This window comes from Lepisosteus oculatus, chromosome 14 (assembly GCF_040954835.1).
Source record: "Lepisosteus oculatus isolate fLepOcu1 chromosome 14, fLepOcu1.hap2, whole genome shotgun sequence".
NCBI lineage: Eukaryota > Metazoa > Chordata > Actinopteri > Semionotiformes > Lepisosteidae > Lepisosteus > Lepisosteus oculatus.
This window is the reverse complement of record NC_090709.1, coordinates 58728390-58741840: the sequence shown is the minus strand read 5'-3', so window position 1 is coordinate 58741840 and position 13451 is coordinate 58728390. Positions and strand designations below refer to the sequence as shown.

At 47.5% G+C, this 13451-nt stretch overlaps 1 pseudogene; it reads right to left on the bottom strand.

Annotated features, from left to right (window-relative positions):
- Positions 1-3608: 3608 nt before the first annotated feature.
- On the bottom strand, positions 3609-3717 carry LOC138219091 (5S ribosomal RNA; annotated as a pseudogene).
- Between the last annotated feature and the right edge of the window lie 9734 nt (positions 3718-13451).

Genomic DNA, 13451 nt, shown 5'->3' with positions numbered 1-13451 from the left:
TCCGCGATGTCTCTCCACTTGACGCAGTAGGTCTGCGAAGGCGACAGGATCCTGGGCAGAACCTTCCCGAGCCTGAGGGAGAGAACACGAGTTAGTATCTTATAGTCTGTGTTCAACAGACTGATCGGGCGAAAGTTTTTCAAAAGGGAGAGATCCCCCTGCTTTTTGTAGACAAGAGAGATCACCCCCCTTCTCATAGATGGGGTCAGAGCGCCGGTCCTGGCAATCTCCTGGAACACCTCCAGAAGGAGGGGCCCCAGGGACTGCTGAAAGTGTCTGTAGAGCTTGGAGGAGAGCCCGTCCCACCCAGGGCTCTTGTTAGGAGACGAGCCCCGAAGTGCTTCAAGCACTTCCTCCAAGCTCAGCGCACTGTCACAGAGCTCACGATCGCTCTGTGACAGGCGGGTACTCACCCAAGCCAGCATGGCCCGGGTCTGCTGCTCATCCACCACTTCGGCCAGAACAAGGCGCTATAAAAAGAAAACACCTCATTCCTAACGGCCTCGGGGGCAGAGAGCCGCACACCGTCCTCTCCCACCAGCTCCTCGATGAAGGAGCTGCGCTGCCTCTCCTGCTCCAGGCCGAAAAAGAACCTCGTGCTCTTCTCGCCCTTGGCAAGATACTGGGCTCTGCTGCGCACCCTGGCTCCTCTCCACTTCTCCTCCTCCAGGGCTTGCAGCTCACCCCTCAGCTCCAGCAAGAGCTCGCAGCCCCCGCCGTGATCTGCCAGGAGCCCGAGCTCTGAGGTGATCCGAGCCCGAAGCTGTCTCTCCCGCCTGGCCTTCTCCCGCCCCCGGGACAGGCCATACTAGATACTGAACTCTTTGATGGCGTACTTGAGATTATCCCACCAGACCAGCTTTTCTGACCTATACAGGGGACACTGCAGCTGCTGCCGGATAAGGTCTTCTATGCCCTGACAGAATGAAGCCTCCCCAGGAGCGCCTTATTAAAGCACCAGAGGCCGGGGCACCGGTCCTCCTGTGCCCCTGCTAGAGAAAAGTGAAGCACAGCATGGTCGCTCAGGGTCATGAACACATAGCGCATCTGGCTCAGGCACGGGAAGAGACTCATGTGCCCCTGCAACAGGTCGATCCGGCTCTGTCTCAAGACACCTTCGACGACCTGCCGCCGAGAAAAGTCCCTCCGCGCACACTAAGCCTGACGCCACGCATCCACGAACCAGTGAGCTTCCGCACTGCGCTCCAGGAAGCTGCAAGCAGCACTGCTCTTAAAGGTCATCCCAACCGCGACATCGAGCGCACTCAGTGCACAGTTAAAATCTCCGACGACCAGCCCTGGCTGCTGAAAGCAGCTCGCCTCCAGCTGCTTGAAGAAGGCGAGCCGCTCAGCTTCCCCATTGGGGGCGTAGATGTTGCTCAGCAGCACGGACTGTCCAGGAAACCCAAGACAGACCTGCAGGAGCTGGCCCTACGTGTCGCGGTGCAGGAGCCTTACGCTCTCGTACACTCCCCTCCTCACCAGCACAGCCACCCCCCTCCTGCACAGGCTGGAGGTGTTGCTGTAAAACAGCTCCCCGTCCCACTGTGCTCGCACCTTCCGGACACACTCCTCGTCCCAGAAGGTCTCCTGGAGGCAGACAACATCCGTCCGCCCCAGCAGAGCTAACACTGCCCCCAGCTTTGCTCAGTCCCTCAGCCCGTTGGCGTTTAAAGAGGCGAAAGTTGCCATCACGCATATGGCCATAAGAGTGAAATTAATTCTCCGGCCCGCGCGACAGTTCCCCCGCCCTTTCTGCCACATTCTCATTGCCAACACTTGCCGCTTCCTCCCCACCTCCTGTCTCCGCCACCGCAGAGACATCAGGGATGGGTCTGCGGACAACTCTTGAACTGGGCTTCAGGTTGGGCTGAGGCCTGACGTGGTGCCACTGGATTCCAGCCTTCGAGGGCCCAGGCGGTTGTACCCTGGCTTGCCCACAGCTGGGGAACCGCTGACGGTGATGGTGGTGGTGGTGCTGGTGCCGTCGCCTCCTCCCTCTGCCTCTCTCCCTGCACAGGCTTGGGTGTCAAAAGCCCACTGGTACGCTGAGGGGCAGCCTCTGGTGGTGGTGGTGCCCGTAGGATCTCAGCTGCACCACGCTGCACCGCCGCATGTTGTGGAGCAACCTCCCTCTGCTTCTCTTGCGGCACAGAGTGGGATGCAGCAGGATTGTTAGGGCAACGGGGCGCCTCTGCTGGTGGAGATGCTGGCTGGTCCCCGGCTCCTTTCTGCTGCGCTGTACCCAGGATTGGAGGGGCCTCCTCTGCCTCTCTCCCATCACCGGCTGGGGCGTTGCTGGCTCACTGGGGTCCTGGGGCGCCGCTGCTAGCAACTCTCCATGCTCAGCTGCAGTGGCCACTCGTAGTCCATCTTCAACCCCCTCAGCGTTGCGGGCAGCTGCTCCTGCGGCGGCTGGATCTTCCGGCTCTGGCTTGCAGTTGCAGCTCATGAGCGCATGGAGGCAGTCCGGGCACTTGGCAGCGGTGCATTTCCTGGCGCGATGGCCGGGCTGTCTGCACTCATAGAAGAGGAACTCAGGGCAGTCCTTGGCGATGTGCCCCAAGTCCAGGCAGACATGACACACCCTTTGTTGCTGGTCGTGGAGGACCCTGAAGTACTGCCCCCCCTCTGCCGTGGCGAAGCAGGTGCTGTATGGCAACGAGGCTACATGATCGGGAAAGCGAATCCGAACAAACCTCGTGCCATCAGCAATGGTGGTCCCGGGGTAGTGGCGCATCCTGATGTCCGAAATGACTCTCACCCCCCAGCTACTCAGCTTCTCCTTGATAGTCTAATCTGAGATATATGCCGGGAGGTGGAGGAAGGACACCACTACCTCCTTCCGCTCCAGCCAGCGGCAGTAGCAGGGTGTGCCCTGCACATCCAGCCCCACAGCCACCGCGTCCGCATGTTCTTTTGAGTCCAGAGTCAGTTCAAACTCTTTTGGCGTCTGGGGGCGGCAGGCAAAAAGAGAGCCCTCCCCACAGACGCCGTAAACAGCTGCGATAATAGCACCCGCAGACGGTTTCTCCACGCCGCTCACATCCACCACAACAGTATGCGCCCTTGCAAAACCCGCCAGGGGGGTCGGTCCAAATTCCTCATCTTTCTCTTACCTACACTACAATAACATTCTCTGCCTCCATGTTTTTTCCTTCCATTAAAACACAAACAGGACTCAGAAAGCAACAAAAAAGCAACAAAAAAACCCCAAAAGTCTCTCCCCTCCCCAAACAGAGCTTGGCTGAAGGGGAGGGCTTCAAAAATCAACCAAAAACACCAAAAAAACACAAAAAAACAAAGTCTAACTTAAGACAAACAAATCCTCTGTTCCTCTTCTTCTTCTCCTTCTTATAGAGAGAACAGCTCCGTCACCTCTTTTACGACGCTGCTTTTTTGAGAGCTGCTGCTGTGCTTTGACATCTGAGCTCTGTGGAAAACGATCTCAATACAATTCTGAAAAACGCGACTCCCCGAACGCCAGCCGAACAAGTCTCCACAGCGGAAGCGCTGTGTCTCTTTTCAGCTGGCGATAAACCTTTCCTCGATCCTTTGCGGACTTGTAAAACTGTTCATGATCAGTTTTACAAGCTCCTGCGCTTAAAAGCTTACAGCACCTGGTATTCCCAGGCGGTCTCCCATCCAAGTACTAACCAGGCCCATCTCTGTTTATCTTCCGAGATCAGGCGTGCTCAAGGGGGTGTGGCCGTAAGCAAGAGCAAGGATCGCTGGCACCCTTCTTATAGAGAGGACAGCTCCATCACCTCTTTTACAACGCTGCTTTTTTCCCTTGCGTTTTTCTCTTCTTCCCACGTTCTCTCTCTTCACTGCCTCCGTCCCCGCTCTATTTCACTTCAGCCTTTCACTCTTGCTTCCTTCCAATGAGGACGGAGCTGCGGGAGAAAGGGCGCTATAGAGGATCGCTGTGGAGAGCTGCTGCGCTGCTTTGACATCTGAGCTCTGTGGAAAACGATCTCAATACAATTCTGAAAAACGCGACTCCCCGAACGCCAGCCGAGCAAGTCTCCACAGCCGAAGCGCTGTGTCTCTTTTCAGCTGGCGATAAACCTTTCCTCGATCCTTTGCGGACTTGTAAAACTGTTCATGATCAGAATAAAAAAAACGCTCACGCTAATACACAAGCACCAGTATCTCGCCATAGCTGACAAATAAACAGACGGACAAGCCGCACTGCACTTGTGAACAGGGGAATGAGCGAGCGAGCGGGGATAGGGCACCTCCTGCGCTTAAAAGCACCTGGTATTCCCAGGCTGTCTCCCATCCAAGTACTAACCAGGCCCATCCCTGTTCAGCTTTCAAGATCAGGCATGCTCAAGGGGGTGTGGCCGTAAGCTAGAGCAAAGCTCGCTGGCACCCCACTTATAGAGAGGACAGCTCTGTCACCACTTTTACGACGCTGCTTTTTTTCCCCTGCGTTTTTCTCTTCTTCCCACGTTCTCTCTCTTCACTGCCTTCGTCCCTGCTCAATTTCACTTCAGCCTTTCACTCTTGCTTCCTTCCAATGAGGACGGAGCTGCGGGAGAAAGGGCGCTATAGAGGATCGCTGTGGAGAGCTGCTGCTGTGCTTTGACATCTGAGCTCTGTGGGAAACGATTTCAATACAATTCTGATAAACGCGACTCCCAGAACGCCAGCCGAACAAGTCTTGAAGTGGAAATCTAATAAGTAAATTGATTCTTAAAATGTAGAGAGCTTTGCAAGAAATATATTGGTGCTTTAAGATATAGCGGTGAGGCTTAAATAATAAGGCAGAATTAAGTGTTTCTGAGCTTCCCAAATGAGGCCCCATTTCTCTGTTCATCTCTGTGGTGCAGCCACAGAGAAACTATTCATGCAAGATGTTTTCTTTTGATAAGGACAGCTCCCACAGGGGGATGCACTTAGCTAAGCCTGGCTATCATGATCAATGGTCATCCATTGGCGCCTATCTGTTTAGGGAGTGCCAGTTGGACATCTGGACTGCATTACTAAGTGTCAGGACTAATTGACTCATATCTCACCTTGATCAACCAATCAGGGACTGGTAGGGCCGAGTAACCCACGTGGGACTCTGATGCCCATGGAACTTTCAGCCAATCAATGAGCTGAAGTTCCTCCAGGTAAAACAGGCAACACAGAGAGCCTGGGAGATTGAGATTCAGATTCAGATTCAGACAAGATTCAGATTCAGATTCAACAATTCAACAAGGGAATTCAAAGGAGAATCCCAAGGGCAGGACATTCTCGCAGCGCGCCTCCTGACCATCCTGAGACTCAGCCCGGACAACCACGGAACGGCCAGTGTGTCCGAGTGCCAGAACTTTCCTTTGTTCTAAGAGTCTAGAGTGGAGGTTGCCAGAGAGTAACCAGCAGCAGGCCTCGTGAACAGGTCGGAACTGTGGACAGCTGAATCACTATTCAGAACTAGCTCTTCATCAGGAACGAACCAGTCCTCTTCCTGACTTGCTGGGACCCACAGTCATCTTTTCTCCTGTGCACAAACTTTGCTAGTTAAAGCCAACAGTGAGCATCAGCAGCGCACCGTCGCAAGCCGCACAGCACAGCCTGGCACGGAGCCAGAGAGCGCGGATTGGACAGCAACAGCCTGCAACTGTTTCTTTGTGCCCGCAGGAGATCTGAATCCCCAAAGATTGGATGAGTATTCAACTTCAATGCATTACAGCTCGAGAATTCAATTGTTATCCAAACCAGTTGATATCAATTTAATTCCTAAGAGTTATGTACTTGTTTGAGTATCTAATGTAGAAGTTGTAACCAAGTTCACTTTACGAAACGGTCTTAATGAATGATATACTGAATGTATGTCCTCTTGATATGTGTAACACTTTGTAACTGATTGAATATATACCTTTTGTATTCTGATAACCCTCTCAATAAGATCTGTTAGGTTTACATGCATATTCTATGTATTAATAAATGTATCCTCGTGTGTTAGTACCTGTGTGTGTGCGTTGATTGAGTTATGTCGCATGGTTGGATTCTAAAGCCATCAAAAGAATCAACTTTGTGATTTACTGCTACAATTAATAATTGTCTCAGTAAATGCCCAAACCCTACAGAACTGGTGCCTTCAGAGAGCCACTATGATTACATATTTGGCGTCCCTGGACCGGTTTTCCCTACATTATTTGGCGTCCCTGGGTCAGCTTAATCTACAAAGATAATATATTTCAAGGATGTAAATGCTGTGCTACAGTACGTGCAGAATTTTAGAAAACAGTGTATCAACAAAGTACACTGTTTAGGTTACTTTAGAAGACAATGTACCAAAACAATATATGCTTTCTGGGTCGTTAGAATTAGCTGAAAGTAACTGATTAGCTTTGAATAACAAATCTAGTGCTTCTTCTCTCGCTTTTTGATGTAATCTGTTTTCTCTTAGGGAAAGGGGAACTTTTAGAAAGGACAAAGCGCTGAGCTTTTTTACAGCGCAACATCTTTTAAAAACCCTGTACTGCTTGTAACAAATTGAGTCTCTGGTTGCACTTTGCGAAGTGGCAGCAGGGCTTGCAATATTGAAATAAAGACCTTACTCAGGTGAGAACTCTCTCTTGTGGCTTCCTTGATAGTTCCATGACAATTTGGGGGCTCGTCCGGGATCAGAAACCTGAACGCGAACGGCTGCTGAAACTCCATCTGGACCCTGACAATTTTAGCAAAATTGGACGAACCTCAGAGGATAAATTGTTTATCCTTCCAGAGACGCGTCTGGAGAATTGGCAGCTGTCTGACGCCAGTAAGTGATCCTTAAAAATTAATAGTTTGAGAAGCGAGCCACAGGGGTGTTCTCACGTGGGTTTGATGAGTCTGGGACTCATATAAAGAACTTATCTTAACACAGACGTGTGGTTTTTGCTCTGCGGAGTAGTTGATGTGATAAGGTTCTAAGTAAGGCACCGATTGGTAAAAATGGGAAATTAAAATTCAAAGATGAAAATGGGACCGAGCAGTCCAGCAAAAGTACATGTACGACAAATTCAGAGAAACAATTATAGCCTGGGTTAGAGTAAAAAAAATGTTTTATGTTCATGAACTGTAAAGCTAGGGTAATAGGTGTAAGGGAACTTGCACATAATTTATATATGATAATTAGGGGCCCATAACTATGAAGGATCTTTGTAAGTGAATCAGAATGGACAGAGGAAAGTTGAATTAGGAAAAATAAGTTTTCTGAAGAAGGGGAAACTAAGAAGAGAAGGAGAAGAATGGAAAGAAAGCGAATTGGAAAGCTTATGTAATGGAAAGAGAAATCACAGAAATAATGGGAAGCTTCAAAAAAGACTAGTCTTGAAACTAAAGAACAGCAAGCTGCAGCTAAAGTCATGACCATGCCTTCTAAAAAGAAAAAGTCTCCACCAAAACTAGAAAGCGGTCCGGAGCCAAAGCCTTTTCACTTCTTCGTGAAATGCCAATGTGCACTTTAACAGGTCCAGAAGGAACTCCAGCATATGTACATTGACATTGGTCTCCTAGTGAATTATTTGCATTAGTTAAGTCTTTTCCTAAATTGACTGATGACCGTAAAGAATTTCGAAGAAAGGCAAGCCTTGTTCTTGATTGTCTTAAGCCTAATTACAGTGACATAACCTTGTTGCTAGATTATATTGTTCCTAAAGGTTTACAACGTCCTCTAAAAAGGAGGAGGCAGATTGGCGGATATGTAACCCAAATGATGAAGAAGTATCCATCTAAATTAAACCACACGGACATGGAGAGGAAAAGTTAGGCGGCCGCCTCTAAAAAGAGGTAAGGACTCCTCTTTTCTAAAAAGTCCCTTGTCCTCTCCATGTTGCTGTGGTGCTGAAGCAAGTACAACAGAAAAATGAGTTAATGGTGTATGTGTTTTTAGATGCCTGTTTTGTGAAGGTGGGGTAGAAAAAAAGGGATTGCTGAAGGAAAAGCGTCTCGCCCTGCCCGTGCGAAACAATCCAGGTGTTGCATCCTGGTACACAACTGCAGTATGGCTGAAGGTAGTAACTAGAACTGTACTCGCAGAAGAGCCGAAAATGGTAACTCGATTCAACTGTGTGTTTAAAGCCAGGATTTGGAACCTGGTCCGTGTTCCTGAATTGTGATAGTTCGTCAGTTTGTCTCGACTGAGGGGTTCCGCGGGGCGCGTGGGAGAAGTGAAAATGGTTTGGTGTGAAGAAAAAAAAAAGTTTGATTAATCCAAAGTGAAACAAAGAAATATGTCGGACGGAATTTAGGCTGAACAGGAATGTAGAAAAGTGTATGAACATTTGGATAAAAATAAACAATATTTAGAGGAATATTTGAGAATTCAACAGAATATCATAGATGAGACACAAAAATCTCTGATGGAAAAGCTAAAAGCAATGGCTGAACGAAACGAAGTTATATATGCAGAAAAAGAAACAGCAAAAGAAGAAATAGAACGCCTTAAGAGAGAATCTAGGAGAAGGGTGGGAATTAGTGTGGAGATTTTTGAAAGAGCATTACCCACCGAAAACTGATTAGACAGCATGTCAGCAGAAGGAAGTGAGGATGTTTCAGATTTTACAGAAAGGTTTATAGCTTTATGGATATTATACTCGGGGTTAGCCGATGAGAAGGAAGTGAATGAAGATACTTCCACAGTAATAAAACAAATTTACTTGAGTGGGTTGATGTTGCTGATGATAAAACCTGATGTTGCCAAGAATGTACAACTATGCTTTCCTGATATTACGGACAGCGGAGACAGATTTGATTTAATAACTCGTGAAGCATGCATGCAGAAGTGCGAGCGCTGCAAATGGGAGGTAAAAAGACTCCCAAGGAGGAGAAAAGGGAGCCGCCAGTTTGTTGAAATTATTGTGCGACTTTAATGTTATACCGAGATATAAAACCCCAAAGACAAAACTACTAATAAGCTGGTGTACAGTTACTAAAAAAAAGGTGTTTTTTGGAGAAATTGTAAGAAAGAGGCTTGATTTCACAATTAAAGAACATGTCAGAAGCTGAAACGAGAGCCGTGCGTGAACTAACAGTTTTAATCTAGTAAACCCCTCTGTAGCCTTCCTAAATTTATCTCAGGATTTAAATAAAAGTGAAATAATCTTACAGTGTGCAGTAACTGGGGGACACAGGAGCACAGCTGTCCTGTTTTTAGACTAAAACAGCATAAAGATGTGATATAAAGTTTTCTAACGGGTAACAGGAGGCTACAGGAGAAGGGGTGCAAGGGTTGTGTTTAAAGCAAATATAAGCTGTCACAGTCTGCTTGGGAAAAGATGTACAGTTTCAACTACTGATGTGGGTGGGGGACACCCCAGACCTATTTTAGGCCCAGACCGCAGCATTTTATAAGGAATTACTGCATGAAATAGCATTTATGTAAACTAACTCAATAGAGTTATGTGATATTGTGATTGTTTTACCTAATTACGGAATCCATAAGGCCGGGCTACTCCAAGTATTGGATCTAAAGAGGAAAAAAAGGAGTATAAAACCAACTACATGATAAAGCCAGGGTGAATGCCTTCTCAGAACGAGCTTGTCCAGTGACGTATTGGTTAAAGGGGGGTAGTGCAGTCTAAAGACAAAATTGCCTTGACCCCTGCAGCACAAACTGTTTTTGATGTTTTGAAACAAGCTTTCTTGCAGACACTGGCCCTGGACTGTATTCCCTCAGACTGATCATCTGCATGTAATCTGTCTGTAAGTGAAAGAAATGGGTTGTGAGCCGTTGTGCTGGTGCAGGAGCATGGAGATAGGCATCGTCTGGTGGGTTATTATTATTCAGGACCCCTTGATGCGGTGGCCAAGGGGCCGTGTTTATGTGTTGTGCAGGCTACCTGCCTGGCTGTATAAACTGTGAATAATCTGGTGTAGAACTAGCAGACCGAATGAAAATATTTAATTGAAACTTGTAAATATGCTAAATGGAAAATTGTAGCAATTTATATAGACTGTATATATACATTTGGTGTATGCCACAATTTTGGATGGCAGTGAAGGAATAGGGATTTCCCCAACATGGAAGGGACTCCAATCAAGAATGCTGGGTTTGTCTCTGAACTGTTAGAAGCTTTGCAGCTACTGACTGAAGTAGCTGTGGTAAAGTATAAATCACATAATAAAGAAATGTTTCCAGTACCTCGAGGGAACAACTTTGCAGATGTAGCTGTCAGGTGCACAGTCCTGGTAGAACAGGAGTCTGAGACCCCTGTGAGACCTCTGTTGGTGAAAAGGGGACAGCTACAGGATATTCAGGCTGAGGCCTCTAAAGCAGAGAAAAGGACATGGTTAGAAAAGAGTGTGGTGCTGCCAGCACACTGGACGCTCTGCATGCCCTCACAGCCTAATGCCCTTTGTAGCTCGACTAATGCACTGTGTCGGACACCTGGGTGTGAGTCAAATGGTGTGCTGGTTACCCAAACCTGGGTGGGGACCGTGTTTGAAGCAGTAGCCACTTATGTGGCATCTCAATGTGATGCTTATCAAAGGAACTCAACTACAGTTCAGGTGCAGGTGCTACAGCTCAAAAGGCCTGCTCCTGAGAAACCTTTCATGCAGTACCAAATGTTTACAACCTTGGCTCTTATAATCTGTTTTCCCAGTGGGTTGCTGTCACTGCCTCTGTGTCTACCAAACACTTGATGATGGAGATAAGCCCTTGGTGGGCACTGCCCTACCGCATGTATTATGATCAAGGGACAGGCTGTGGCTGGATTATTCGGGGTGAGATGGACTGAGATCACCCATAGTCTGCTAGAACAGTGGAATGAAGGAACAGAAAAGATTGACTAGACATCAGACTGAAGGAACACCATGGGATGCGGGCTGGATCAAACAGAACTGTGTAATAGAGCCTGTTTGATATCATCACAGGCCAATCAACGAAACTTCCTAGAGGGATGAATTTGGCTAATGGATTGTTGAATTTGCTAATTCTCTATTGTAGTATTGTAGGTTGTTAATTGAAGTGGTGCACGGGGCTGGTGAACAGGTGCTGGACACTAGGAGACCTCCAGTAGAGGGAAGACACGACCTGATACCTGGCGAGTGGGTGTGGGTGAGGAAGATATACCCTGCCAGATGTTGCAACCCTGCTGGGAAGGACCATATCAAGTGCAACTGACTACCGACTCTGCCATCTGAGTGACAGGATGAGATCGCTGGATCTACGCATTGCGCTGACACCGAACCACTGCACCAGAGACTGAGTGAACATTATTATATTGTCACTGTTTCTGTGTTTGTTGAGCTTCCTGAGGGGGGGTGACAGTGTACATGTTAAGTGTAAGGAGTTTTACTTTAATAAATGGGGATATGGAATCAATACTTTATCAGTCAGCCACAAATAATAATCAGAGCTCCTGTTGGGATTGTATTGCTATAAAAGATGCTCATGGGAGTAATCCCCTTTGGTAGAGGTGATTATTTAGGTTTATTGGCATGGGTAAATAGCCCTGCTTTTAGTCTGAGTGTAACTCAGATGTATTAGAATGGAAATAACTGTATGCTCCTCGCTATAATCACAGTTTTAGGCCATTCTCTATTAGGGTGATAGACAGCTGTTTAGGTGAGCAAAGACTAAACAGTACTTGTATTCTAGACAATTATTAGCAAATTAATGACTTAGCAAAGCACATCTATGATGAAGAAAAATATATATCATAATTATAATCCAGATGATTGGGGCATTGGTGCATGGCTACAGTCTGTGCTAGGAACCTGGAGAGGGTCTCTGGTTCAATACATATTTGTGTGTCTGGTATTATTCGTTATAATCATACTGTTAATATCCTGCTTGAAAAACATGTGGACTAAAGCTGCTGCTTCTGTGCTAATTGTACGCCCTGAAGGGATCATGAAGGTCAAAAAATGATTTCATGGGAAAGGTTCTCTTATCTAGTGGCAGAACCTGATGGGTAGAACAATATAGTTTTAAGGGGGGGTTACCCTTGGGAGTGATTCCCCTAGATACACATTATTATTATGATTTGTTTGTTCATAATAAGCTGTTTTGCAGGAACGGGCCAAAGAGAAATTTTACAACTTCAGCTAGAATTGTTCTGCAAAACGGCACAGCTGAGGCAGTGGAACAATGTGTAGATTTTTCTAAGAGTTATTACTCTTCTGGTGAAAGACTTCAGGAAAAAGAAGTGGTGTTCACTCAGGTGGAGGGGGCCGTACCAAGGCTGCTGACCACTGCGACTGCTGTGAAAGTCACTGAAAGGGTGCCCTGAATTCATGCTTCCCACTGTAAAAAGGTCACAAACGAACTGAGCAAAGCGGAGGAGTGATGTCTCCACAGGGATAGATGGGGATCACATGCTTGGGACTGATGTGCCCAGCCTTTTTCCTTTTTATGTGGAAGCCTGTCACCACCCAGAAAGAGGAAGAATCTAAATGCGAAGCCTCTTTGTATACAAACTGGCTGAATGAAACTGATAATGAGGGGGATATGAGTAATTTGTGGTATAAACTTATAAATCATACTGTAAAGTTAAAGAAATGTAATGCATCTTGTTATGTATGTGCTTTAATGCCTCATTCTACAGCCTCACCCATTTCTCTCCTGGTTAGAATCACTGTTTGGGCCAGGGGGAATGTTTTTCTTTAAGTTACTAACACCGATTATAGTAGCTGTGATACTTGTCTTCCTGTTTTTGTGTTGCTGTACGACATATATTATTCCAATGCTTTGAAATATGGTAATGAATATGTTTGCGCATCAGTATGTTCTGATAAGAACGCAAGAATCCGAAGTATGGGAGCCTCCTGGGAGTCCATATTGTAACGCCCTCGCCTGGTGGTGAGGAGGAAGCGCCCCTAGGCGCTTGTAGTACCGCTGGGCATGCTGGGAGTGGTAGCCGGGGAGAGGCTGAGGGTCAGCACGATGACTAGCGGCTGACCCTACCTGTGTAAATAATGTCCTAGTAATTCTAGTGCCCTGTGTAGTCCTGTAAAAGTATAGTGTGTTGTTAGGTAATTACCACCCTAAATATGTGTACGTGTTCCGTCAGTCTCCTCATGTGTGTGTAGATCCTGTGTTTGGTTTTGTGTGGTTGTAAACGAATAAAGCTAATGCTTGTTTGTTAATCACGTCTCCACTCGTCCTTGTTCTGAAAAGAACCTGCAAACGCTACATTGGTGTCAGAAGTGGGCAGAATGGACAACTCGTGGCAGATGCTACCCGATTCTGTTAAGTGCCGGCTGACACTGGAAGAAACAGAACCCATCGGCAGCGCACATAGGGAGCCTCCTGGGTGCGACAGGTGGCCACAGCCCTTACCAGGGCTATTCAATAGTGGTTCTGCCGGTAGAATTTGGGCGACTGACCGCTACTCCTGGTCAGCGGGCACCCCAGATAGAGGATACTCTCCCTGCCTTGGCCCTTGCTACACGGGCTGAGGCGGTGTTCGGGGTGACTGGAAGTGCCAGCAGACGCAGTGCGCCCTGCCGGCTGACCGAGACGG